Source organism: Hyla sarda, chromosome 6, assembly GCF_029499605.1.
Source record: "Hyla sarda isolate aHylSar1 chromosome 6, aHylSar1.hap1, whole genome shotgun sequence".
NCBI classification, from domain to species: Eukaryota; Metazoa; Chordata; class Amphibia; order Anura; family Hylidae; genus Hyla; species Hyla sarda.
The window spans coordinates 132,017,007-132,042,274 of NC_079194.1; the positions used below are offsets into that span (position 1 = coordinate 132,017,007).

Consider the following 25,268-nt stretch of genomic DNA (forward strand, 5'->3'; position numbering starts at 1 on the left):
GGCAACCGCCTGACAAGACCATAAGGCCTCACAATTGAAAAGATTCAATATATTTTTTTTTATTTAAATTGAAGATTTCAAATAGATAAACCTAAAAAGTTTTCTTTAATGTGCCAGCAGCATGAGGAGATCACGTGGCGGCACAGTTACACAACCTGGAGGTGGCAGTAGCATGAAGAGACCAGAATGACACAGCCCAGAGTGGACGGCAGCAAGAGGAGACCAAATAGTGGATGAATGACACAGCTTGGAATTGGCAACAGCCTGATGAGATCATAAGGCCCCAAAATTTAAAAGATTGAAGATATTTTTAAACATTTAAATTGAAGATTTCAAATAGATGAACCTAAAAAGTTTTATTTAATGTGCCTGGAGGTGGCAGTAGCATGAGGAGACCACAATCTGGCAGAATGACACAGCCAAGAGTTGGTGGCAGCAAGAAGAGACCATATAGTGGCTGAATGACACATCCTGGAGGTGGTGGAAGCATGAGGAGACCATATAGTGGCTGAATGACACAGCCTGTAGGTGGCGGCAGCATGAGGAGACCATATAGTGGCTGAATGACAAAGCCTGGAGGCGGTGGAAGCATAAGAAGAACATATGGTGGCAGAATGAGACAGCCTGGAGCTGGCATCAGCATGAGGAGAACAAATGGTGGCAGAATGAGACAGCCTGGAGGTGGCATCAGCAGTATCAGGAGTCCAGAAAGTAACCTGGTGACAGAGTGGGGCGGTGGGTGGCAATACCAGTACCCAGTGATGAAGGTGGGTGAAAGGAGAACTTGGCATCAGATGTGTGGCATCAGGCGGGTGGCAGGATCAGAATAGTAGTGTCACGATGCCGGCTGGCAGGTAGTGGATCCTCTGTGCCAGAGAGGGATGGCGAGGACCGCGCTAGTGGACCGGTTCTAAGCCACTACAGGTTTTCACCAGAGCCCGCCGCAAAGCGGGATGGTCTTGCTGCGGCGGTAGTGACCAGGTCGTATCCACTAGCAACGGCTCACCTCTCTGGCTGCTGAAGATAGGCGAGGTACAAGGGAGTAGGCAGAAGCAAAGTCGGACGTAGCAGAAGGTCGGGGGCAGGCGGCAAGATTCGTAGTCAGGGGAGATAGCAGAAGTTCTGGTACACAGGCTTTAAACACACAAAACGCTTTCACTAGGCACAAGGGCAACAAGATCCGGCAAGGGAGTGCAAGGGAGGAGACTAGATATAGTCAGGGAACAGGTGGGAGCCAATTAAGCTAATTGGGCCAGGCACCAATCATTGGTGCACTGGCCCTTTAAATCTCAGGGAGCTGGCGCGCGCGCGCCCTAGAGAGCGGAGCCGCGCGCGCCAGCACATGACAGCAGGAGACTGGAACGGGTAAGTGACCTGGGATGCGATTCGCGAGCGGGCGCGTCCCGCTGTGCGAATCGCATCCCCAACGGCCATGACAGGGCAGCGCTCCCGGTCAGCAGGACCGACCGGGGCGCTGCGGAGAGAGAGACGCCGTACGCGCTCCGGGGAGGAGCGGGGACCCGGAGCGCTAGGCGTAACAGTACCCCCCCCCTTAGGTCTCCCCTTCTCTTTGTCTGGTAACTGCCTCCCCTGGGATGAGGACACCGGGAAAGGATGGAGGGATTCCTCAACAGCAGGCGGAACAGCAGGAGTAGGGATGGGGAGGGAGGGCAGAGGGCGAGACTTGGCACGGGGCAGTGTGACACCAGGACGAGGGCCATGAGGGGACACAGAGGTTTGCCTGATGGGACTGGGAGGGGGGGAGAGGTATTTCTTGTGGCAGGCAGAGTCCTTAATGACCTTAGGGGGACCGGATACAGGAGGAACCACAGGGTCACGGCAGGGAGTACTGGGGACCGGTTGAAGGCAGTCCTTGGAACAAGAGGGACCCCAACTCTTGATCTCCCCAGTGGACCAATCCAGGGTTGGGGAATGGTGTTGAAGCCAGGGTAGTCCAAGGAGAACTTCAGAAGTGCAATTAGGAAGGACAAAAAATACAATTTCCTCGTGATGAGGTCCGATGCACATTAGGAGGGGCTCCGTGCGATAACGCACGGTGCAGTCCAATCTGGCTCCGTTGACCGCGGAAATGTGGAGTGGCTTGACAAGACGGGTCACCGGAATGCGGAATTTATTCACTAAGGACTCCCGAATAAAATTCCCAGAAGCTCCAGAGTCCAGGCAGGCCACGGCTGAGAGGGGAGAGCTGGCTGACGTAGAAATCCGAACAGGCACCGTGAGACGTGGAGAAGTCGACTTAGCATCAAGAGACGCCACACCCACGAGAGCTGGGTGCGAGCGTGCGTTTCCCAGACGTGGAGGACGGATTGGGCACTCCACCAAAAAATGTTCAGTACTGGCACAGTACAGACAAAGATTCTCTTCCTTACGGCGATTCCTCTCTTCCAGGGTCAGGCGAGACCGATCCACTTGCATGGCCTCCTCGGCGGGAGGCCTAGGCGCAGATTGCAGTGGAGACTGTGGGAGAGGTGTCCAGAGATCTAAGTCTTTTTCCTGGCGGAGCTCTTGATGCCTCTCAGAAAAACGCATGTCAATGCGAGTGGCTAGATGAATGAGTTCATGCAGGTTAGCAGGAGTCTCTCGTGCGGCCAGAACATCTTTAATGTTGCTGGATAGGCCTTTTTTAAAGGTCGCGCAGAGAGCCTCATTATTCCAGGAAAGTTCAGAAGCAAGGGTACGGAATTGTATGGCGTACTCGCCAACGGAGGAATTACCCTGGACCAGGTTCAGCAGGGCAGTCTCAGCAGAAGAGGCTCGGGCAGGTTCCTCAAAGACACTTCGAATTTCCAAGAAGAAGGAGTGTACAGAGGCGGTGACGGGGTCATTGCGGTCCCAGAGCGGTGTGGCCCATGACAGGGCTTTTCCAGAGAGAAGGCTGACTACGAAAGCCACCTTAGACCTTTCAGTGGGAAACTGGTCCGACATCATCTCCAAGTGCAGGGAACATTGCGAAAGAAAGCCACGGCAAAACTTAGAGTCCCCATTAAATTTGTCCGGCAAGGACAGGCGGAGGCTAGGAGTGGCCACTCGCTGCGGAGGGGGTGCAGGAGCTGGCGGAGGAGATGATTGCTGCTGAAGTTGCGACTGAAGTTGGCGCACAATGGTGGACATTTCCGACAGCTGGTGGGATAGATGGGCGATCTGTCGGGATTGCTGGGCGATCACCGTGGTGATATCCGAGATATAAGGCAGAGGGACCTCAGCGGGATCCATGGCCGGATCTACTGTCACGATGCCGGCTGGCAGGTAGTGGATCCTCTGTGCCAGAGAGGGATGGCGAGGACCGCGCTAGTGGACCGGTTCTAAGCCACTACAGGTTTTCACCAGAGCCCGCCGCAAAGCGGGATGGTCTTGCTGCGGCGGTAGTGACCAGGTCGTATCCACTAGCAACGGCTCACCTCTCTGGCTGCTGAAGATAGGCGAGGTACAAGGGAGTAGGCAGAAGCAAAGTCGGACGTAGCAGAAGGTCGGGGGCAGGCGGCAAGATTCGTAGTCAGGGGAGATAGCAGAAGTTCTGGTACACAGGCTTTAAACACACAAAACGCTTTCACTAGGCACAAGGGCAACAAGATCCGGCAAGGGAGTGCAAGGGAGGAGACTAGATATAGTCAGGGAACAGGTGGGAGCCAATTAAGCTAATTGGGCCAGGCACCAATCATTGGTGCACTGGCCCTTTAAATCTCAGGGAGCTGGCGCGCGCGCGCCCTAGAGAGCGGAGCCGCGCGCGCCAGCACATGACAGCAGGAGACGGGAACGGGTAAGTGACCTGGGATGCGATTCGCGAGCGGGCGCGTCCCGCTGTGCGAATCGCATCCCCAACGGCCATGACAGGGCAGCGCTCCCGGTCAGCAGGACCGACCGGGGCGCTGCGGAGAGAGAGACGCCGTACGCGCTCCGGGGAGGAGCGGGGACCCGGAGCGCTAGGCGTAACAAGTAGGAGGATATGCATTACGTAAAACTTAACTTTTAATAATATTCTTAGGATAAAATATATGTACCCCAATTTTTTTTAATTTAACAAAAGGAAAGGTGTGCAAAAAACACCATGTGCCACCTACACCACCAAGTATTGATGTGATGCAAAGACCACTAAAAAGTGGAAGGGAACAGCGTATGGTCCATTGTAACCGATGAGGATAAAAAACTTCCCCCGTAAGGCCCTACTCTTGCACTTTTAATTCCCTTCTTGGCAAGTGTTACTCGCCATAAAAAGGGTGGCTCCACACAGCAACCTCTCCCTATTTCCACCTAAAATACTGCCATTTCCCAGGGTTTTTAGTTGGAAATATTGAGAGGTTCCTGAGTAACACTTGCTCCCAAAAGGTGGACGGGAACAAAGTATTGTCCATTGTAGCACGTGGGGGTAAAAACTTCCCCTGTAAGGCCCTACTCTTGCCCTATTAATTCCCTTCTTGGCAAGTGTTACTCGCCCTAAAAAGAACGTACAACTAACTGGCCCCTGTTAGCCCTTACAGTTGTTGTACACCCAACTGCAGCAGTACAGAATCACTGTGTAGCAGAGCCCAGTACAGTATTATAGGCACTAATTGCAGGTGACAATGGCTTTTAGTGCTCTGCCTAACTGACCCCTTTAAGCTTTAGAGTTGCTGTACACCTCACTGAAGCAGTGGAGTCACTGTGTATTACACCCATAAGTGCATTTTCTCTCTCTTTCTCTCTTTCAGTGCTTTCATGCGGTGATTTGGGCTTGTGGTGGATCGCTGCTGTAAAGCTATTTTTCTGTGCAATGCACACAATGCTCTCTCTCTCCCTGCAATGAAACACTCTCTCTGAAATAAAACACTAAATTGACTGGCCGCAAGATGGCTGCCAATTACATAGGGCTGTGATATCACATTGGTGGCTGGCTGCTGATAGCCTGCATGCTGCATGTGATACAGGGTTATCCCGCCTACCTGCCTTCTCAGAGTTCCTTGTCCTATGTCCTCACATGTGGATCCGCCATTTTAGATGCTGCGGAGCCTGGACCGCACTAAATGGAGTTTAATAAAGCAATTTGTGTGATTCGCGGCGATATTCGGATTCGTTGCAAAGCAAAATTTTCCTCAAATTCGTAACGATTTCGGATTTGTCAGATTAAATTTGCTCATCCCTAAATATGATGTAACATAGTGTCAAATATCCAGCATACTTTATGTCAGTCACCATATTGTCTGTTGTCTTTGTGATTTACTTTTGTTGTGAGTTTTGCTCCTGTGTGTAACCAATGCCATTTTACTGATGCATTCATTTGCTCACTTTTAAGCCTGTTGCTCTGCTTTGACCTTTAACATAACACATTCATGACAGGTACGGGTGGGGAGAAGATCTGGAATAATATTCTTGATCTCTTCGGTTTTTAAACGGCTGCTGGGGAAGTAAACAATAATAACAGCGGCGTCATCCACTAAACATGAGAGACTCGGAGAAATGATTCCACAGAAATTATCTATCATAACAGAGATGTTTCCAGACACCTATTTATTTATGAAGCAAGGAAGGAGCTTTCCTGGGAGTTGCACTGCGGCTCAGTCTTTGCTGAAGCTGCTGCCAATGTTCACTGCTGGGGAGACGTTTCCATAGTTTTAGGATTTTAGTCACAACTGTTACAATGTATTGTGAAAATAAACATTCACGAAACATATGAGCGTAAATGGGTGCGGCCTAACTAGATTAGGATGTGGCTTAGAGTTCCTATGAGCAGCCATACTACATTTTGTATAGGCCGCTTCTTTTTCCAGATACTGTCTACTATAAATTGTATTTTATTTTTTCATTATTTTAAAGACAACTCCTATCCTAATCGTTTGCTCCAATATATCTTGTAACGGCTCCCCTACCCCTAATTACCTCTCTATGTTTCATTAAAACATATGTAATACACTGCGCAAAAAAATAAAGGGAACACTAAGATAACACATCCTAGATCTGAATGAACTAATAGTTGAATCTGCTGACAACAAAATCACACAAAAATGATCAATGTAAATCAAATTTATCAACCCAATGAGGTCTGGATATGGAGTCACACTCAAAATCAAAGTGGAAAACCACATTACAGGCTGATCCAACTTTGATGTAATGTCCTTAAAACAAGTAAAAAAGTAGTGTGTGTGGCCTCCACATGCCCGTATGACCTCCCTACAACACTTGGGCCTGCTCCTGATGAGGTGGCGGATGTTCTCCTGAGGGATGTCCTCCCAGACCTGGACTAAAGCATCCACCAACTCCTGGACAGTCTGTGCTGCAGCGTGACGTTGGTGGATGGAGCGAGACATGATGTCCCAGATGTGCTCAATCGGATTCAGGTCTGGGGAACAGGCGGGCCAGTCCATAGCATCAATGCCTTCCTCTTGCAGGAAGTGCTGAGACACTCCAGCCACATGAGGTCTAGCATTGTCTTGCATTAGGAGGAACCCAGGGCCAACAGCACCAGCATATGGTCTCACAAGGGGTCTGAGGATCTCCTCTTGGTACCTAATGGCAGTCAGGTTACCTCTGGCAAGCACATGGAGGGCTGTGCGGCCCCCCAAAGAAATGCCACCCCACAACATTACTGACCCAGCACCAAACCGGTCATGCTGGAGGATGTTGTAGGCAGCAGAACATTCTCCACGGCGTCTCCAAACTCTGCCAAACCTGTCACATGTGCTCAGTGTGAACCTGCTTTCATCTGTGAAGAGCACAAGGAGCCAATCTTGGTGTTCTCTGGCAAATGCCAAATGACCTGCACGGTGATGGGCAGTAAGCAGTGTTGAGCTGTGGACGTCAGGCCCTCATACTACCCTCATGGAGTCTGTTTCTGACCGTTTAAGTGGACACATGCACATTTGTGGCCTGCTGGAGGTCATTTTGCAGGGCTCTGGCAGTGCTCCTCCTGCGCCTCCTTGCATAAAGGCAGAGGTAGCGGTCCTGCTGAAGGGTTGTTGCGCTCCTACGGCCTCCTCCACAACTCCTGGTAGCGCCTCCATGCTATGGGCACTACGCTGACCGATACAGCAAACCTTCTTGCCACAACTCGCATTGATGTGCCATCCTGGATGAGCTGCACTACCTGAGCCACTTGTGTGGGTTGTAGACTCCGTCTCATGCTATCACTAGAGTGAAAGCACCGCTAGCAGTCAAAAGTGACCAAAACATCAGCCAGGAAGCATAGGAACTGAGAAGCGGTCGGTGGTCACCACCTGCAGAACCACTCCTTTATTGGGGGTGTCTTGCTAATTGCCTATAATTTCCACCTGTTGTCTGTTCCATTTGCACAACAGCAAGCAAAATTGATTGTCAATCAGTGTTGCTTCCTGAGGGGACAGTGATTTCACAGAAGTGTGATTGACATGTAGTTACATTGTGTTGTATTCCCTTTATTTATTTTTTTGAGCAGTGTATAATTGTCTACAGCAGATACCACCTTTATGAACCCTATTTTAAAGTGACGCTAATTACCCAAAATGATAAGACAAATGCAGGGAGATACAGAAAAATAATAAAGCTAAAGTAGCCCCTGCAGTGTAATGAGCAATGTATGGTCAACTACATGCATAACATATATATACCAAGCAAGAAAAGTTTAGTCACTTATATAACAATATCCATAAATAAGAGAACTTTATTGAAAAACATTATCATAAAAAAGTAGATTTTTATGCTTACCGTAAAATCTCCTTCTCGGAGGATCCATTGGGGGACACAGAAACCGTGGGTTTCTGCTGCTGCCCTTAGGAGGCTTGACACTAGGCAACAAAAGAAAGTCAGCCCCTCCCAGCAGCATATACCCACCCACAGGCACCTAAGCTAATCAGTTTAGTCCCAAACCGGAAGTGAGGAACGACAGGTAAGACAAAAACAGTAACTGTCTGAGGAAACCTCAGAATAAACATAAACTGAAAACACCCTCGGACGGATAACCGAACCAGGAACACCAGAACAAATGGGTGGGTGCTGTGTCCCCCAATGGATCCTCCGAGAAAGATATTTTATGGTAAGCATAAAAATCAACTTTCTTGATTGGCTCCATTGTGGGACACAAACCGTGGGATGTACCAAAGCATTCCCCAGGGTGGGCAAAAAATTCAAACTACTTAGGTGGAAGCCTGGACCACAGCCACCTGCAACACCTTGCGACCCAAAGCAGCATTAGCAGATGTAAAGGTATGTACCTGGAAAAACTGAGTAAACATGTGTAAGGATGACCAAGTGTCCACCTTACAAATTTTTGTAAGGCCGAAGCCCTGTTGGGGAGAGCCCAGGAAGCCACGACAGAATGAGTGGAATGAGCTGAGACCCTGAAAGGAGGAGTCTTCCCCTTGCATCGATAAGCTTCTGAAATGGCAGAACGGATCCACCGCGAAATGGTCGCCTCGAAGGAGGAAACCCCTTACGACGACCCTCCATAAGCACAAACAAGGAGCCACACTGGCGAAATGAAGAAGTGACTGAAAGGTAAATCTGAACCGCCTGTACCACATCAAGACCATGAAGCAAACGTGCTCTGGGAAGAGACGGAGTAGGACAAAAAGACAGAAGGATGATGTCCTATTTAGGTGAAAGGCGGAGACCACCTTAGGCAAAAAGGACGGGGCTGGACGAAAAACAACCTTGTCCTGGTGTAAGACCAGGTAGGGAGAATGACAGGAGAGAGCTGCCAGCTCCGAAATTCTCCTAATAGAAGTGATCACAATAAAGAAGGCCACTTTCCAGGAAAGAATACTAAGAGGAACGTCCCAGAGAGGTTTGAAGGGAGTACCCTGCAGGGAACTGAGAACCAGATTTAGATCCCAAGGGGACGAAGGGGATCTTTAAGGAGGAAGCAACACCCTGCAGAAAAGTCTGGTTGTGAGGATCGGACGCTAGAGGACGCTGAAAGAGAATGAAGAGAGACGAAACCTGACCCTTAAGGGAACTGAGAGCTAAGCGTTGTTCCAGCCCAGACTGTAAAAAGGAAAGAGGTGGTCGGAGGGAGAACACAACTGGAGAGAAGGAGTGAGAATCACACCATCGAAAAAAGGACCGTCAAGTACGGTGATAAATCTTCGCAGAGGAAGGTTTGTGCGCCTTAATCATAGTGCAGATCACTTGGGAAGAGAACCCCCTGATCCTCAGAACCACGGTCTCAACTGCCACACCGTCAAAAGCAGCGACAGTAAATTGGGGTGGCAAAGGGGGACCCTGAGAGAGCAGGCTGGCACAAACTGGGAGACGCAGTGGCATGTCATCCACTAGTCGAACCACATCGGCGTACCACGCTCGCCTGAACCAGTCCAAAACGACGAGAATGAGGGGGACGCCCTATGTTTTGAGCTTCCTCAGGACCCTCGGAAGGATAGGAAGAAGAGGGAAGAGATAGAGGAGGGCGAGTGTGACCAGGGAATCACTAGGACATCTACTGCTAGGGCCAGGGGATCCCGGGAATTTGCGACAAAGCGAGGAACTTTCTGGCTGTGGTGGGACGCGAAGAGCCCATGTCCGGAGTGCCTCAGAGGTTGTAGATCTCTGCAAACACCTCTGGAAGAAGAGACTACTCACAGGGGTCGGCGGAGGTACTACTGAAGAAGTCCGCCTCCCAATTTTCCACTCCCGGAATGTGAATCGCCGAGATGGAGGGAACACTGGGTTCCGCCCAGAGAAGGATCCTGGAGACCTCGGCCATCTCTGTGGGGCTGCGAGTGCCGCCCTGGCTATTGACATATGCCACAGTCGTGGAGTTGTCTGGACACGAACAGGATGGTCCCGTAGAAGGCGCTCCTAATGGAGGAGGGAAAGAGAAATTGCTCAAAGTTCCAGGATTTTGAAGGGGAGGAGAGCTTCCTGGGAGGACCAATGGCCCTGGACCGTCCGGTCCCAGAATCCCCCCCCCCCAAACGCAATCGTCATGATGACTTGCCAATGGAGGGGCAGAAAGGATTGCCCCTGACGAAAAAGAGGCGACTGAAGTTGCCACAGGAAGAACAGGTGAGTCCAGGGAGGAAGAATGATCCTGCAATCGATGGATAGTGGATACTTGTCCCACTGGGACAGAAGAGAAATTTGAAGAGTTCATTAATGAAACTGGGCGAAGAGAAAGGCTTCAGACACAGGACTTCCCTGCAGAACTGAGTGAGAACTGAAACAGGATGCCGGAGAAGGTGAACGCCTGATGACAGAGCACGGCGCTTGTCCGGTGGAAGCCGAATTCAGCAGGACGCCTTCCAAGAAGATCAGGAGGTTGTCCAGGCAGGGAATCACGGACACACCCCGGGCCTGCAAGATGGCGATCACAGCTGCTAGGACCTTGGTGAAGACCCTTGAGGCTGTGGCCAGGCCAAAAGGAAGGGCCACAAACTGAAAATGGCCCTCCAGAACTGCGAATCGGAGATAGCGCTGATGTGCTGGAAAAATGGGGAACGGTTGAGGAGCGTCAGATCCAGTATCGAGTGGACGGAACCCCCTTTCTTGGGGATGACGAACAGGTTTGAAAAGAAACCCAAAAAATGCTCCTTGGGAGGAACTGGGACAAACCACTCCCTGAGCAAGAAGGGTCCAAAGCGCAACCTGAAAGGACACTGCCAAGGAAGGAGAACGAGGAGGACGGGAACGGAAAAAAAAAGCGATCGCTTTTAAAGGAAGCAAACTCGATCCAATAGTCGTCAGAGATGACATATCGGATCCAAGAGTCCTGCACATGGGCAGACCAAACGTCCCGGAAAAGGGACAAACAACCTCCCACCCAAAAGGAGTGTTCGGGTGGGGGCATCCCTTCAGGTGGAGGGAGGCTTACGGGTGCCTGACTTGGCCGCAAAGTGGCCGGAGAGGTTATCTGACTTCCAGGAGGGATGGGCCTTGAAGGAAAGAGCCTTCTTATCCTCTGAGGGCCCCGATCTGGACGCCCCACCCCAAGCCAAAAGACCAGAAGGGCTTGAAAGGAGGTCGATTTCCTGTGGGAATCATTATGGCAAGACTTATTCTGCGCAAAAAAGAGCTCTTGCCTCCAGTAGCCTCGAAGATAATCTCGTCTAGGCGTTTCCCGAAGAGTCGGTTCCGAGAGAAAGGAGGCTCAGAGAGAGAGATTTCTTGGAAGCGGCATCAGCATTACAGGCCTTGAGCCACATGGAGCGACAAAACGCCATCAGGTTACCTGTGGCAAAAGCAGTACAACCGGCAGACTGCATAGAAGTAGAGTACAAATAGTCTCCAGCATTGTAAAGTTGAAGTGCAAGATCCGCCTTCCGAAGGGGCCCCGGACAAAATACTCTAGCGGAGCTGGGAAGCCCAGACAGAACGGGCTTTGGATACCCAAGCAGAAGCGAAGGCAGGAAGCAAAGATGAACCCGTTGCTTCAAAGGCGAATTTGGACAGATTTTCAATCCTCTTGTCCGCTGGATCCTTAAAGGATGCTGCATCCGCCAAAGGGGGAGTAGTCGAATTTGACAGATGAGAAACCAGAGGATCCACAGATGGTGGAGATGTCCATTTTGCAATAACGTCCTGGGCAAAGGGAAACTGCGCCTGAACCTTCTTAGACCCTTGAAAGCGTTTGTCAGGATGCTTACTTGCTGTTTCCAGTAAGGTGACAAGTTCCGGGTCCTCTAGGTGGAAGGTGTCCCTGATGGCAGAGACCAAGTCATCTACCAAGGCGGACGCATCGGCTCGGTCCTCTGGATCAGAGGCAGAACCTGACGCCTCATCTTCCAGCTCCCCAGGAAAGTGGTAGTGGGTGGAAGCGTCCTTAAATGAAGGCAAAATGGACCTGGTATGCAGACCTGGAGACCTAGGGCGGCGACCAGGAGAGCGACCCTGAGATCAGGTGCGCTTACGGAAAACCTGGAAAGAGGAGCGAGACCTATGAGGAGAGCGCCTCTCCCGAGTTCCGAATTCCGTAGAGGAACCCGAGGAGACCACCCTAGGGCGCTTGAGAGATTGCCCAAAAGTATGATCAGGGGAGTGGGAGCGAGCCTCTCTGGAGGTCTGCCGTAAAGAAGACCTCTCCAATGCAGGCACCACAGAACGGGAAACCTGTGCCAGTTTGATAATCGACTGAGAGAGGGACGAAACTCATTCCTGGGGAAGAGCAGAGCCCGCATGTTTGAGCGGAAGAAGGACAGGGGTGGGGGGGGGCAGGGAGCGCAGTGGTGCAGGCAGGACAGGTGGGTTCAGAAGAACCACCAGGCATTTTAGTTTTGCAGCCCACACAAGCATAATAAGTGACCAGGGCTGCAGTGACCTGTCTGGCGGGGGGGGGTTCAGACATTGTGAGACCAAAGAGAAAAGGGAGCAGTCTCACCCGGTGTATGTGCCTCAGATGTCCCTCAGAACAGAGAGAGAGCGAGAGAGGTAAGGGGGAGGACTAACCTAAGGAGAAGGGGGGGCGGGACCAGCACCAGACTGAACCTCATTTGGAGAATTGATCCCCCTACAGCGCGTGCACCACACTGATAGGAAGACAGTGACCCCCCTTAGTGCGTGCGCTGAAATGCCATAGTGCAAGAATCCCCACCGAAATGCCAACCGCCTGCGGCCATTATGAAAGCCTCCTGTGCTTCGGCCCACAGAACTAATAAAGATGAGTGGGCCCAAAACGGGGGACTACAGAGGTTGAGAATCCAGATAAAAGAGGTTAAAATTCCCCCCCCCCCCCCCCCCAGGAGGCCCCAAGGAAAAGGGGCTCCGCAAGAAGGCATAATAGATAGAAAGCGGTGGTGGGAAAGTGGAGGGGGGGATATACTCACCCTGTAAACAGCCATACTCACCTAAGATGTCCTCAGCCAGCTATAGTCACCTGCATCACATCAGGCTGAGACAGTGAGACGAGCAGGGAAGATAGGGGGACCTGGACCCAAGGTGCAACCCCAGGCAGGAAGGGGTTAACAGTGCATACTTTATGCCCCGCCCCACTTAGCCGCATATGGGGGAACAGGTAGCGCCATGCTCCTTAACCCCCCATCTAAAAAACAAGAAAATAAAAAGGAGAAAAGAACCTAAAAGGGCCCTAACTATAAAATAAAAAAGAAGACCAGGTCTGGAGAACTCCAGACCTGTGTCTGCCTCCTACTAACACTAAGCTAAAACTGAGTAGCTCAGGTGCCTGTGGGCGGGTATATCCTGCCAGGAGGGGCTGACTTTCTTTTGTTGCCTTGTGTCAACCTCCTAGTGGCAGCAGCATATTCGTACGGTTTATGTGTTCCCAAATGGAGCTGATCTAGAAATACAGTGTAGTACATAAAAGGAGGAATGCATACATAAAAAAATTTGGGAAACATCACCGGAATACGAATATAGTAATACTAATATACCAGTGTACATATAGTATAGTCACAAAAGAGAAAATTATGCAATTACTAGTGATGAGCGACATAGGCCATATTCGAATTCGCGATATTTTGCGAATATATGGACGAATATTCGTCATATACAGTAACCCCCCGACCTACGATGGCCCCGACATATGATAAAATCGACATACGATGGCCTCTAAGAGGCCATCGCATGTCGATGTCAGCATCGACATACGATGCTTTTATATGTCGGGGCCATCGCATTAACTGCTATCCGACAGCGCAAAATGCTTAAGCTGCTGTCGGATAGCAGTGTAATGTGCCCCAGCAGGTTCACTTACCTATCCCCGCTGCTCCGGGTCCACTTCGCGATCCTCCGGTGTCTTGCGCATCTTCTCCAGGGTCCGGGCCTTGCTTTCCGGCATCGTTATTACGTCACTACGCACGCTGCGCCGGCGCAGCAGCGTAATAACGTCACCGGAAAGCAAGGCCCGGACCCTGCAGAAGATGCGCAAGACACCGGAGGATCGCGAAGAAGACACCGGAGCAGCGGGACAGCATCGGGAGCCCCTGGAACAGCAGCGGGAGCGGTGAGGACGTGGTCCGGAGCGACGGGGACAGGTGAGTACAGATGCCTATACTTTACATTGCACGGATCCCTCAACATACGATGGATTCGACAAACGATGGGTCGTTTGGAACGAATTACCATCGTATGTTGAGGGACCACTGTATTCGCGAAATTCGCATATTCGTTATATTTGCTTTTCTTTTCTTTACATATTTATGCGCATATGTGAAAATATATGCGCATATTCGCGAATATTGAGCCCTCCCTTCTTTATTGGTATAGGGAACTAATGGGCTAGTGCAGTGGTCTCCAACCTGCGGACCTCCAGATGTTGCAAAACTACAACTCCCAGCATGCCCAAACAGCCGTTGGCTGTCCGTGTGTGCTGGAGTTGTAGTCTTGCAACATCTGGAGGTCCGCAGGTTGGAGTCCACTGCACTAGCCCATTAGTTCCCTATACCATTAAAGAAGGGAGGGCTCAATATTCCTGAATATGCGCATATGCGAAGAGCAGAGAGGGATGCAGTGATCACTGTGATGTGTACTGTGAACAAAAAAAAAAGCGAATATTCATAATTGCAAATATATAGTGCTATATTCGCAATATTCACGAATTCGCGATTAAAATTCGAATTGCAAATATTCGCGAGCAAAACTAGCAATTACATTATATATTAACAATATTGACAGCACTAATGGCAAAAATTGTTCAAATATGCAATTTCTGGTATACCTATTGCCATGTGCAAAAAGTGGCAGAAGAAAATCGAAACAGAAATACAATGCAACAGAGGACAAGACAGTACAGACCCAAAAACGCAGACCCTTACGCAGACAATACAGACCCTTACGGTCTCTCTTTTCACTATACAGGTAAATACAATGTTATTGTCAGTTTCAGACTGGCTGGAGGCCATCTGTCATGTTCTTCGTTGGGATGACAGAGAGAAAGATCTTACCCCAAGGTACTTGCATGTGCAAGATGGCATCAACAGCCCCCCCCCCCCCCCCCGTGGCCTTATCTTGAGGGATGGCCTGTGCTGCTTTGTAAAGGAACCAGTACAGGTAGTGACACAGTGCAAATGTCTCAGCATGAATCCACTCCAGGTTAGGATTGCTTTTTAAGTGGGCGCTGTAAATTATAAAACGAGTGCACATCTTTTAATTTAACACCCACTTATCTTCTCCATTCAGAGGCCGCCGAGTCCCTGTAAGTTCTGATCTGTATCTCCGAGGACACATGGTATCAAGTAAGCACTTGAGTGTAATAATTAATATAGACCTGGGCCGTGTCTCTGTGTCTAATGGAGGGGGTGAAATAGACATTGGGCAAAAACATTACCATAATGACGAGAGCTTCAGAAATTAGCGGTCATGGTGGAGGAGCTGGGAAAAGCATGCAGACGGCAGTGATTAAAAAATAGGAAGGACAGGTGTAAGAACACAACAAGATGCAACTTGTAGAAAAGACCTCTATAAATGGATAGACAGCCAGAGTCCATTAGCGCAGGAAGATCCTGGATCTGGTAAGCCCCAACCTCCCCCTCCCGACTCCACCGCCCGCTTTTTTCCTTTAAGTACATTTGCCTAATATTTAATTTATAAATAAATCCCAGGTGACCTGGTAATAAAGGGCTGAGGGCGGCAGACAGGAATAGGAGGCTGCAGAAAGCCGGCTCTTTACTAAATACTCCCCATTAAAAACATCATAGCCGGACGTTCACCGTGTGGAAGTTCCACTAATGGTGCAGCGGGGGAAAACACAGATTAAAGCCACAGCAGGCACTCCAAGATCCAAGCCATCTGGACCAGCTACCCTTTCCTGTGCCCTGGATGACATTGTTGGCACTGCAATGGTTAATACAGGGATTTTCTGTGAACAAAACTTCCGCAATATTTTTTTAACATACCTTGGGGGAAGGGGTTCCTTAAAACTGGCTAATCGCAGTGGAAAACTGAAGTTATGCATGAGATTTCTGAAGTATATTCCAGAACGGATATTTCCAATAGAAAATCCATCGTTTGCACATAGCCTTAAAGGGGTACTCCGCTGCTCAGTGTTTGGAACAGGGGTGTGACGTCTGTCACGCCCCCCTCCCACAGACTTGCATTGAGGTTGCGGGGCTATGACATCATGAGGGGGCGGGGCTATGACATCATGAGCTCCCGGCGCCAGCTCCAGCATTCAAAACTGTTTGTTCCAAACGCTGATCAGCGTAAAGGGGTTGGCCAGTGAAAAAAAACGTATGTGTCTACTTTTGGGCGAATTGAGCATTGGGACCCTGGCGATCTCCAGAGCGGGGCCCCAAGAACATCTCACATTAAGTCCTGAACATTATTTACAAGTGGTGAGCCTTGTGTGAAAAGGTTGCTGATTTTTGGCGATTTATGCAAAACTTCTCCCCATTGTGTTTGTTTACAAGATGTTTGCACAGATCTAACACTTCACAGCTGAAGATTTGCTACAATTAATAAGGTCAACACAATTCTTTTGAGCTAATCGGTTGGGCTGATACATTTTACCTGCACGGATGTAAAAATCTGACACCTTCCAGTACTTATTAACTGCTTTATGCTCCAGAGGAAGTTGTGTAGTCTTTCTAGTCAGATATATTGCTCCCTGCTGCCACCTCAGTACATTTCAGCAACTGCCTAGAGCAGCAGAGGTTTTCTCTGGAGTTTTCCTGCCACGGGGAGATGTCAGAAGAGCATGGTGGTCGGACTGGAAAGAACTACACAACTTCCTCTGTAGTATACAGCAGCTGATAAGTACTGGAAGATTTAAGATTTTTAAGTAGAGGTAATTTGCTAATCTGTTTAACTTTCTGTTACCACTTGATATCAAAACCATTTTTCCCCAGAGTACCCCTTTAAGCTGACGGTAACAAACCTTCCGATGTCTTAGGTCTATACAGGTTTTTTTTTTTTGCCTCTACATGCGGTGATAAAATGTCACTTTGTATAAAGAGATGATCAGAGGCTGCAGATGCTGAAGGTGCTGATACAGACGGCTCTTTCTGGGGCTTAGAAAAAACCATTTGGTAAAAGAGCTGCTAATGATGAACATTGTAGGGTCGGTCCACCCATCACTGTCACCCACCCGCTCTATGCAGCGCAGAGAAAATGACTACCATAGAAAAATCCCATACATCATAAGCCTGACAGTGCAGACGGATTTCTTAGTTTTGTGAAAATTCAACCAATTAACTGGAGATTAAATGTGCCCTTTATTTTCTATGAGATTTTCCTGTCTTGAAAAAATAAAGATGTTTTTCTTCTTCTTTTTCATCAATTTCAGTGAAGCGCTAAGTATTTCCAATGCAAATTAGGGATTTCAGAGGATGAAATAAAATAACTGACGGTGCAGAATACAATTGGGCCGGGGTGGAGAGTCCCACAATCCTCCGCTGGCTGGCAGTGAATAAAGCCACTGTGACGTGTCCTAGGACCTGATCTCTTGATCTTATGGGAAGAGTATAAGGTTGTGAGACGTCAAGGAGACACATTTTTTTTTTCCATTGTGTTCTAGGAGCTTTTGCAGAATTAATCCAACACTAAGCTGCCCAGATCTTCTATCAAAGGGAAGACGTGCAGAGACAGGACGCAGCCTGGAACTTTAATATTCAGATGATCCCATATTCTTCCTCTCTGATCCAGGCTAAACCTTTGGACTTTTATCTTTGAGCCTCAAATTAAACGGACAAGCGCTGGGGTCTGGGCTGGAGACCATGATTTGGGAGGCAGCCATATTGACATTGAGAAGAGTCAAGACGAGAAAGAGTTATAAAGGAAATTGACTTCTTAGCTATAAAGGCACATTATCAGAAAACAGCAAGTTATTACTGTCACGATGCCGGCTGGCAGGTAGTGGATCCTCTGTGCCAGAGAGGGATTGGCGAGGACCGCGCTAGTGGACCGGTTCTAAGCCACTACAGGTTTTCACCAGAGCCCGCCGCAAAGCGGGATGGTCTTGCTGCGGCGGTAGTGACCAGGTCGTATCCACTAGCAACGGCTCACCTCTCTGGCTGCTGAAGATGCTGAAGATAGGCGAGGTACAAGGGAGTAGGCAGAAGCAAGGTCGGACGTAGCAGAAGGTCGAGGCAGGCAGCAAGGATCGTAGTCAGGGGCAACGGCAGGAGGTCAGGAACACGGGCTAGGAACAGACAAGGGAACGCTTTCACTAGGCACTAAGGCAACAAGATCCGGCAAGGGAGTGCAGGGGAAGTGAGGTAATATAGGGAAGTACACAGGTGATCACACTAATTGGTAATTGGGAAGATTGGGCCAGGCACCAACATTGGTGCACTGGCCCTTTAAATTGCAGAGACCCGGCGCGCGCGCGCCCTAGGGAGCGGGGCTGCGCGCGCCGGGACAGGACCGACGGAGAGCGAGTCAGGTACGGGGACCGGGGTGCGCATCGCGAGCGGGCGCCACCCGCATCGCGAATCGCCTCCCGGCTGGAGGCGGTACCGCAGCGCACCCGGTCAGTGGATCTGACCGGGGCGCTGCAGCAACGAGGATGAGGCGAGCGCTCCGGGGAGGAACGGGGACCCGGAGCGCTCGGCGTAACAGTACCCCCCCCCTTGGGTCTCCCCCTCTTCTTGGGGCCAAAGAACCTGAGGAAAAAAAAGTCAATTTTTCCGTGATGAGGTCCGATGCACATTAGGAGGGGTTCTGTGCGGAAACGCATGAGACAGTCCAATCTTTTATTGTTAATACAAAAGATGTAGAGGGGTCTGGCGAGACTGGTCACAGGGACGTAGAACCTGTTGATAAGAGAGGCCAAAAAAAATTTTCCTGCAGATCCGGAATCCAAGGAGACCATAGTAGAGAAGGAGAAGGTAGAGGCAGATATCCGCACAGGCACAGTATGGCGTGGAGAAGCAGAGTTGACATCAAGAACTGTGTCACCTTTGTGCGGAGTCGGCGTACGTCTTTCCAGGCGGGGAGGACGGATAGGACAATCCTTCAGGAAGTGTTCGGTACCGGCATAGTACAGGCAAAGATTCTCCATGCGGCGTCGTGTCCTCTCTTGAGGTGTCAAGCGAGACCGGTCAACTTGCATAGCCTCCGCGGCGGGAAGCACAGGAACGGATTGCAGAGGACCAGAGGAGAGAGGAGCCGGGGAGAAAAAACGCTTTGTGCGAACAAAGTCCATATCCAGGCGGAGCTCCAGACGCCATCCGGAAGAACGCATGTCAATGCGAGTGGCAAGATGAATGAGTTCATGTAGGTCAGCAGGAGTCTCTCGTGCGGCCAGAACATCTTTAATGTTGCTGGATAGGCCTTTTTTAAAGGTCGCGCAGAGAACCTCACTATTCCAGGACAACTCGTAAGCAAGAGCACGGAACTGAATGGCGTACTCGCCAATGGAAGAAACACCCTGTTCCAGGTTCAGCAGGGCAATCTCGGCAGAAGAAACTCGGGCAGGCTCCTCGAAGACACCACGGACCTCAGCGAAGAAGGACTGGACTGTGGCTGTGGCAGAATCATTGCGGTCCCCATCAAACTTGTCCGGCAGGGACAAGCAGGGGTTAGGAACGGCCGGTTGCTGCGGAGGAGTTGCAGGAGCCGGCGGAGGAGATGGTTGTTGCAGCTGTAGCTGTGACTGAAGTTGCTGTATCTGCGGCAGCAGCTGCTGTGACTGAAGTTGCTGTATCTGCGGCAGCAGCTGCTGTAACTGTGACTGAAGACGCTGTGTCTCGGAGATCAAGTATGCCAGCTGTTGATCTCGTTGGGCGATCTTTACGCCAAATTTGTCCGGCAGGGACAAGCAGGGGTTAGGAACGGCCGGTTGCTGCGGAGGAGTTGCAGGAGCCGGCGGCGGAGAAGGTAGTTGCAGCTGTAGCTGTTGCTGTATCTGCGGCTGCAGCTGCTGTATCTGTGACTGAATACGCAGTGCCTCGGAGGTCAAGTATGCCAGCTGTTGATCTCGTTGCGCTATCTGTTGCGACTGCTGGGCGATCTGACGAGCTTGCTGGGCGACCAGCGTAGGGAGGTCAGCGACAACTGGCAGAGGAACTTCAGCGGGATCCATGGCCGGATCTACTGTCACGATGCCGGCTGGCAGGTAGTGGATCCTCTGTGCCAGAGAGGGATTGGCGAGGACCGCGCTAGTGGACCGGTTCTAAGCCACTACAGGTTTTCACCAGAGCCCGCCGCAAAGCGGGATGGTCTTGCTGCGGCGGTAGTGACCAGGTCGTATCCACTAGCAACGGCTCACCTCTCTGGCTGCTGAAGATGCTGAAGATAGGCGAGGTACAAGGGAGTAGGCAGAAGCAAGGTCGGACGTAGCAGAAGGTCGAGGCAGGCAGCAAGGATCGTAGTCAGGGGCAACGGCAGGAGGTCAGGAACACGGGCTAGGAACAGACAAGGGAACGCTTTCACTAGGCACTAAGGCAACAAGATCCGGCAAGGGAGTGCAGGGGAAGTGAGGTAATATAGGGAAGTACACAGGTGATCACACTAATTGGTAATTGGGAAGATTGGGCCAGGCACCAACATTGGTGCACTGGCCCTTTAAATTGCAGAGACCCGGCGCGCGCGCGCCCTAGGGAGCGGGGCCGCGCGCGCCGGGACAGGACCGACGGAGAGCGAGTCAGGTACGGGGACCGGGGTGCGCATCGCGAGCGGGCGCCACCCGCATCGCGAATCGCATCCCGGCTGGAGGCGGTACCGCAGCGCACCCGGTCAGTGGATCTGACCGGGGCGCTGCAGCAACGAGGATGAGGCGAGCGCTCCGGGGAGGAACGGGGACCCGGAGCGCTCGGCGTAACAATTACTATATTTACTGCTGTTTTATACAAAGTGGAAGAGCAGAAAATACAGATCTAACAAATCCACACAGTGGAGGCAGCCATCTTTGTAGGAGTCATTTTCATATTTGAGGCTTAGTCACTTTCTACTACACTGCTCAAAAAAATAAAGGGAACACTTAAACAACACAATGTAACTCCAAGTCAATCACACTTCTGTGAAATCACACTGTCCACTCAGGAAGCAACAGTGAGTGACAATCAATTTCACATGCTGTTGTGAAAATGGAACAGACAACAGGTGGAAATTATAGGCAATTAGCAAGACACCCCAATAAAGGAGTGCTTCTGCAGGTGGTGACCACGGACCACTTCTCAGTTCCTATGCTTCCTGGCTGATGTTTTGGTCACTTTTGAATGCTGGCGGTGCTTTCACTCTAGTGGTAACATGAGACAGAGTCTACAACCCACACAAGTGGCTCAGGTAATGCAGCTCATCCAGGATGGCACATCAATGTGAGCTGTGGCAAGAAGGTTTGTTATGTCTGTCAGCATTGTGTCAGGAGCATGGAGGTGCTACCAAGAGACAGGCCAGTACATCAGGAGATGTGGAGGAGGCTGTAGGAGGGCAACAACCCAGCAGCAGGACCGCTATTTCCGCCTTTGTGCAAGGAGGAGCAGGAGGAGCCCTGCCAGAGCCCTGCAAAATGACCTCCAGCAGGCCACAAATGTGTATGTGTCAAATGGTCAGAAACAGACTCCATGAGGGTGGTATGAGGGCCAGATGTCCACAGGTAGGGGTGGTGCTTACAGTCCAACACCGTGCAGAACATTTTGCATTTGCAAGAGAACACCAAGATTGGCAAATTTGCCACTGTGCTCTTCACAGATGAAAGCAGGTTCACACTGAGCACGTGACAGATGTGACAGAGTCTGGAGACGCCGCGGAGAACGTTCTGCTGCCTGCATGCAGCATCCTCCAGCATGACTGGTTTGGCGGTGGGTCAGTAATGGTGAGGGGTGACATTTCATTGGGGGGCTGCACAGCCCTCCATGTGCTTGCCAGAGGTAGCCTGACTACCATTAGGTACCGAGATGAGATACTCAGACCTCTATTGAGACCATATGCTGGGGCAGTTGGCCCTGGGTTCCACTTAATGCAAGACAATGGAAGCCTTCATGTGGCCTGAGTGTGTCAGCAGTTCCTTCAAAAGGAAGGTATTGGTGCTATGAACTGGCCCGCCCATTCCCCAGACCTGAGTCCGATTGAGCACATCTGGGACATCATGTCTTGCTCCATCCACCAACGCCACATACTGTTCAGGAGTTGGCGGATGCTTTAGTCCAGGTCTGGGAAGACATCCCTCAGGAGACCATCCCCCACCTCATCAGGAGCATGCCCAAGCGTTGTAGGGAGGTCATACGGGCACGTGGAGGCCACACACACTACTGAGCCTCATTTTTATTTGTTTTAAGGACATTACATCAAAGTTGGATCAGCCTGTAGTGTGGTTTTCCACTTTGATTTTGAGTGTGACTCCATATCCAGACCTCCATTGATTGATAAATTTGATTTTGACAATTTTTGTGTGATTTTGTTGTCAGCACATCTTAGTGTTCCCTTTATTTTTTTGAGCAGTGTATATAGGTCTAATAAATATATACCTGCTTAATATATGAGACCTAACTAATATATATATATATATATATATATATATATATATATATATATATATGCACCCAGGGCTAGTGCAAGGATTTTTGTCACTCTAGGCAAAAGCTAATTTTGCCATCCCCCTGACTCTGCCCATTGGCTCGTCCTTTGACACGCCCCACCTTACTACTTGGGTGACACACCATAACAAGCCCCCTCCCCCATGTAATTAGCTTACTACTTGGTGACACACTGTAACAAACCTCCTCCTCATGCTGCTGGCTGAGCTAGTGTTGTGGATGCTGGGTGTCTAACTTTCTTGTGGCAGGCAAATTGGCGCCCCCCCCATCAAGAGGGTGCTCTAGGCGGCTGCCAATTTTGCCTATAGGCAGAGCCGGCCCTGTATACACCTCATATTTGACTAATATACAGTACATAAGGCCTACATATGGCCTGACTAATTTACATAAAAACTGCTGTATATACCTAAGGCCACATACAAGAGATCTGATGTATATACCTGATGCCTGACAAACATTTAAGGCCTACCTAACATTTACAAGGTCTTACATAAATACCTTAGGTTTGGCTATTTTACATGAGATCTGATGTCTACACCTGAGGCCTGACTGATATACACAGGCCTAACTGCTATTTATGTGGTCTGACGTATAGACCCGAGACCCTACTAATATATATCAGGCCTGGTTAATATAGAGGTGATTTGCCTACTATAGTGTATATAAGAACTGACTGAAATATACTTATGAAGCCCATCTATCCAGCTAAAGTGGATGCGAATTCAAAGTAAACATTTTGTTGTTTATCCAACAGCCTATTTAGCCACAGACTACACAGGAGAGGGGGAGTCCTGCTGTTAGGACCCCCATGATCAGCTGATATCAGCAGGAGATCTGCTGGGTTATAGATCAATCTCTCTGCAGCAGATGGGGTTGTAGGATGGTCACTAAGATCTGCATGGATGATATTATGGGATTTTTTTTAAGTCAATCATGACCTCAGCCTGAGAAAACCCCATAATGTGCACATAGCTTCATACAGTAATGGGATATTTTTAGCTTTTACACTGAGTTGATTTTAAATATAGATTAATTGTGAAATCCGATCGACCAGCAAGTGGAGATCTAATTAATTACTGAGAGCAGTGAATGTGCATGACAGCTCAGCGCTCTTGTGTGTATATGGAGGTGTCTGTATGTGTATACTGTATATATATATATATATATATATATATATATATATATATATATATATATAACATGTGAGAGGATACATGTGTGTGTTTGGAGGGGTGTGTATGTACAGTGGAGCAAAAAAGTATTTAGTCAGCCACCAATTATGCAAGTTCTCCCACTTAAAAAAAATGAGAGGCCTGTAATTTTCATCATAGGTATACCTCAACTATGAGAGACATAATGAGAAAAAAATACTATAAAATCACATTGTCTGATTTTTAAAGAATTTATTTGCAAATTATGGTGGAAAATAAGTGGTCACCTACAAACAAGCAAGATTTCTGGCTCTCACAGATTTGTAACTTCTTCTTTAAGAGTCTCCTCTTTCCTCCACTCGTTACCTGTATTAATGGCACATGTTTGAACTTGCTATCAGTATAAAAGACACCAGTCCACAACCTCAAACAGTCACACTACAAACTCCACTATGACCAAGACCAAAGAGCTGTCGAGGGACACCAGAAACAAAATTGCAGACCAGCACCAGGCTGAAACTGCAATAGGCAAGCAGCTTGGTGTGAAGAAATCGACTGTGGGAGCAATTATTAGAAAATGATCCAGAAGAGTATTGGGAGAATGTCATATGGTCAAATGAAACCAAAGTAGGACTTTTTGGTAAAAACTCAACTCGTCATGTTTGGAGGAGAAAGAATGCTGAGTTGCATCCAAAGAACACCATACCTACTGGAAAGCATGGGGGTGGAAACATCATGCTTTGGGTCTGTTTTCTGCTAAGGGACCAGGACGAATGATCCGTGCAAAAGAAAGAATTAATGGGGCCATGTATCGTGAGATTTTGAGCGAAATCCTCCTTCCATCACCAAGGGCATTGAAGATGAAACGTGGTTGGGTGTTTCAGTATGACAATGATCCCAAACACACCGCCTGGGCAAGGTCCAGGAGTGGCTTAGCCAGTCTCCAGATCTCAACCCCATAGAAAACCTTTGGAGGGAGTTGAAAGTCTGTGATGCCCAGCGACAGCCCCAAAACATTACTGCTCTAGAGGAGATATGCATGGAAGGAATGGGCCAAAATACCAGCAGTAGTGTGGGAAAACCTTGTGAAGACTTACAGAAAACATTTGAGATGAACTTTTGTTATTGACCAAATACTTATTTTCCGCCATAATTTGCTAATAAATTCTTTAACCTGTTAAGGACCCAGGGCATACAGGTATGCCTTGACACCCTGGTACTTAAGGACACAGGGCGTACCTGTACGCCGTGGGAATTTCGGTCCGCGCTGCGCGCCGGGCGGGGATCGGACCGGGGTAACTGCTGATATCGATCAGCAGGCACCCCGCGCAAATGCCCAGGGCATTAGACCCCCCATGTCGGCGATCGCCGCAAATCCGTAAAGAGACTCCTTCTCTTCTGATCATTGTAGTGTGCCAGCAGAGCACTTGATGTCCACACATGGGGTATTTCCATACTCAGAAGAGATGGGGTTACAAATTTTGGGGACATTTTCTCCTATTACCTCTTGTAAAAAAAATTACATTTGGGGGAAAACTAGCATTTTAGTGAAAAAAAAATCATTTACACATCCAACTTTAACGAAAAGTCGTCAAACACCTGTGGGGTGTTAAGGCTCACTGTACCCCTTGTTACGTTCCTTGAGGAGTGTATTTTCCAAAATAGTATGCCATGTGTTTTTTTTTTTGCTGTTCTGGCACCATAGGGGCTTCCTAAATGTGAAATGCCCCCCAAAAACCATTTCAGAAAAACTCATTCTCCTTCCCTTCTGAGCCCTCTAGTGCACCCG

General features: G+C 49.4%; 1 protein-coding gene across 1 annotated transcript in view; it reads right to left on the bottom strand.

The window, feature by feature from the left end:
- The window catches only part of LOC130276122 (contactin-4-like), a 294,692-nt gene that overhangs the window by 206,522 nt on the left and 62,902 nt on the right, over nt 1-25,268 (bottom strand). The window lies entirely within an intron of this gene.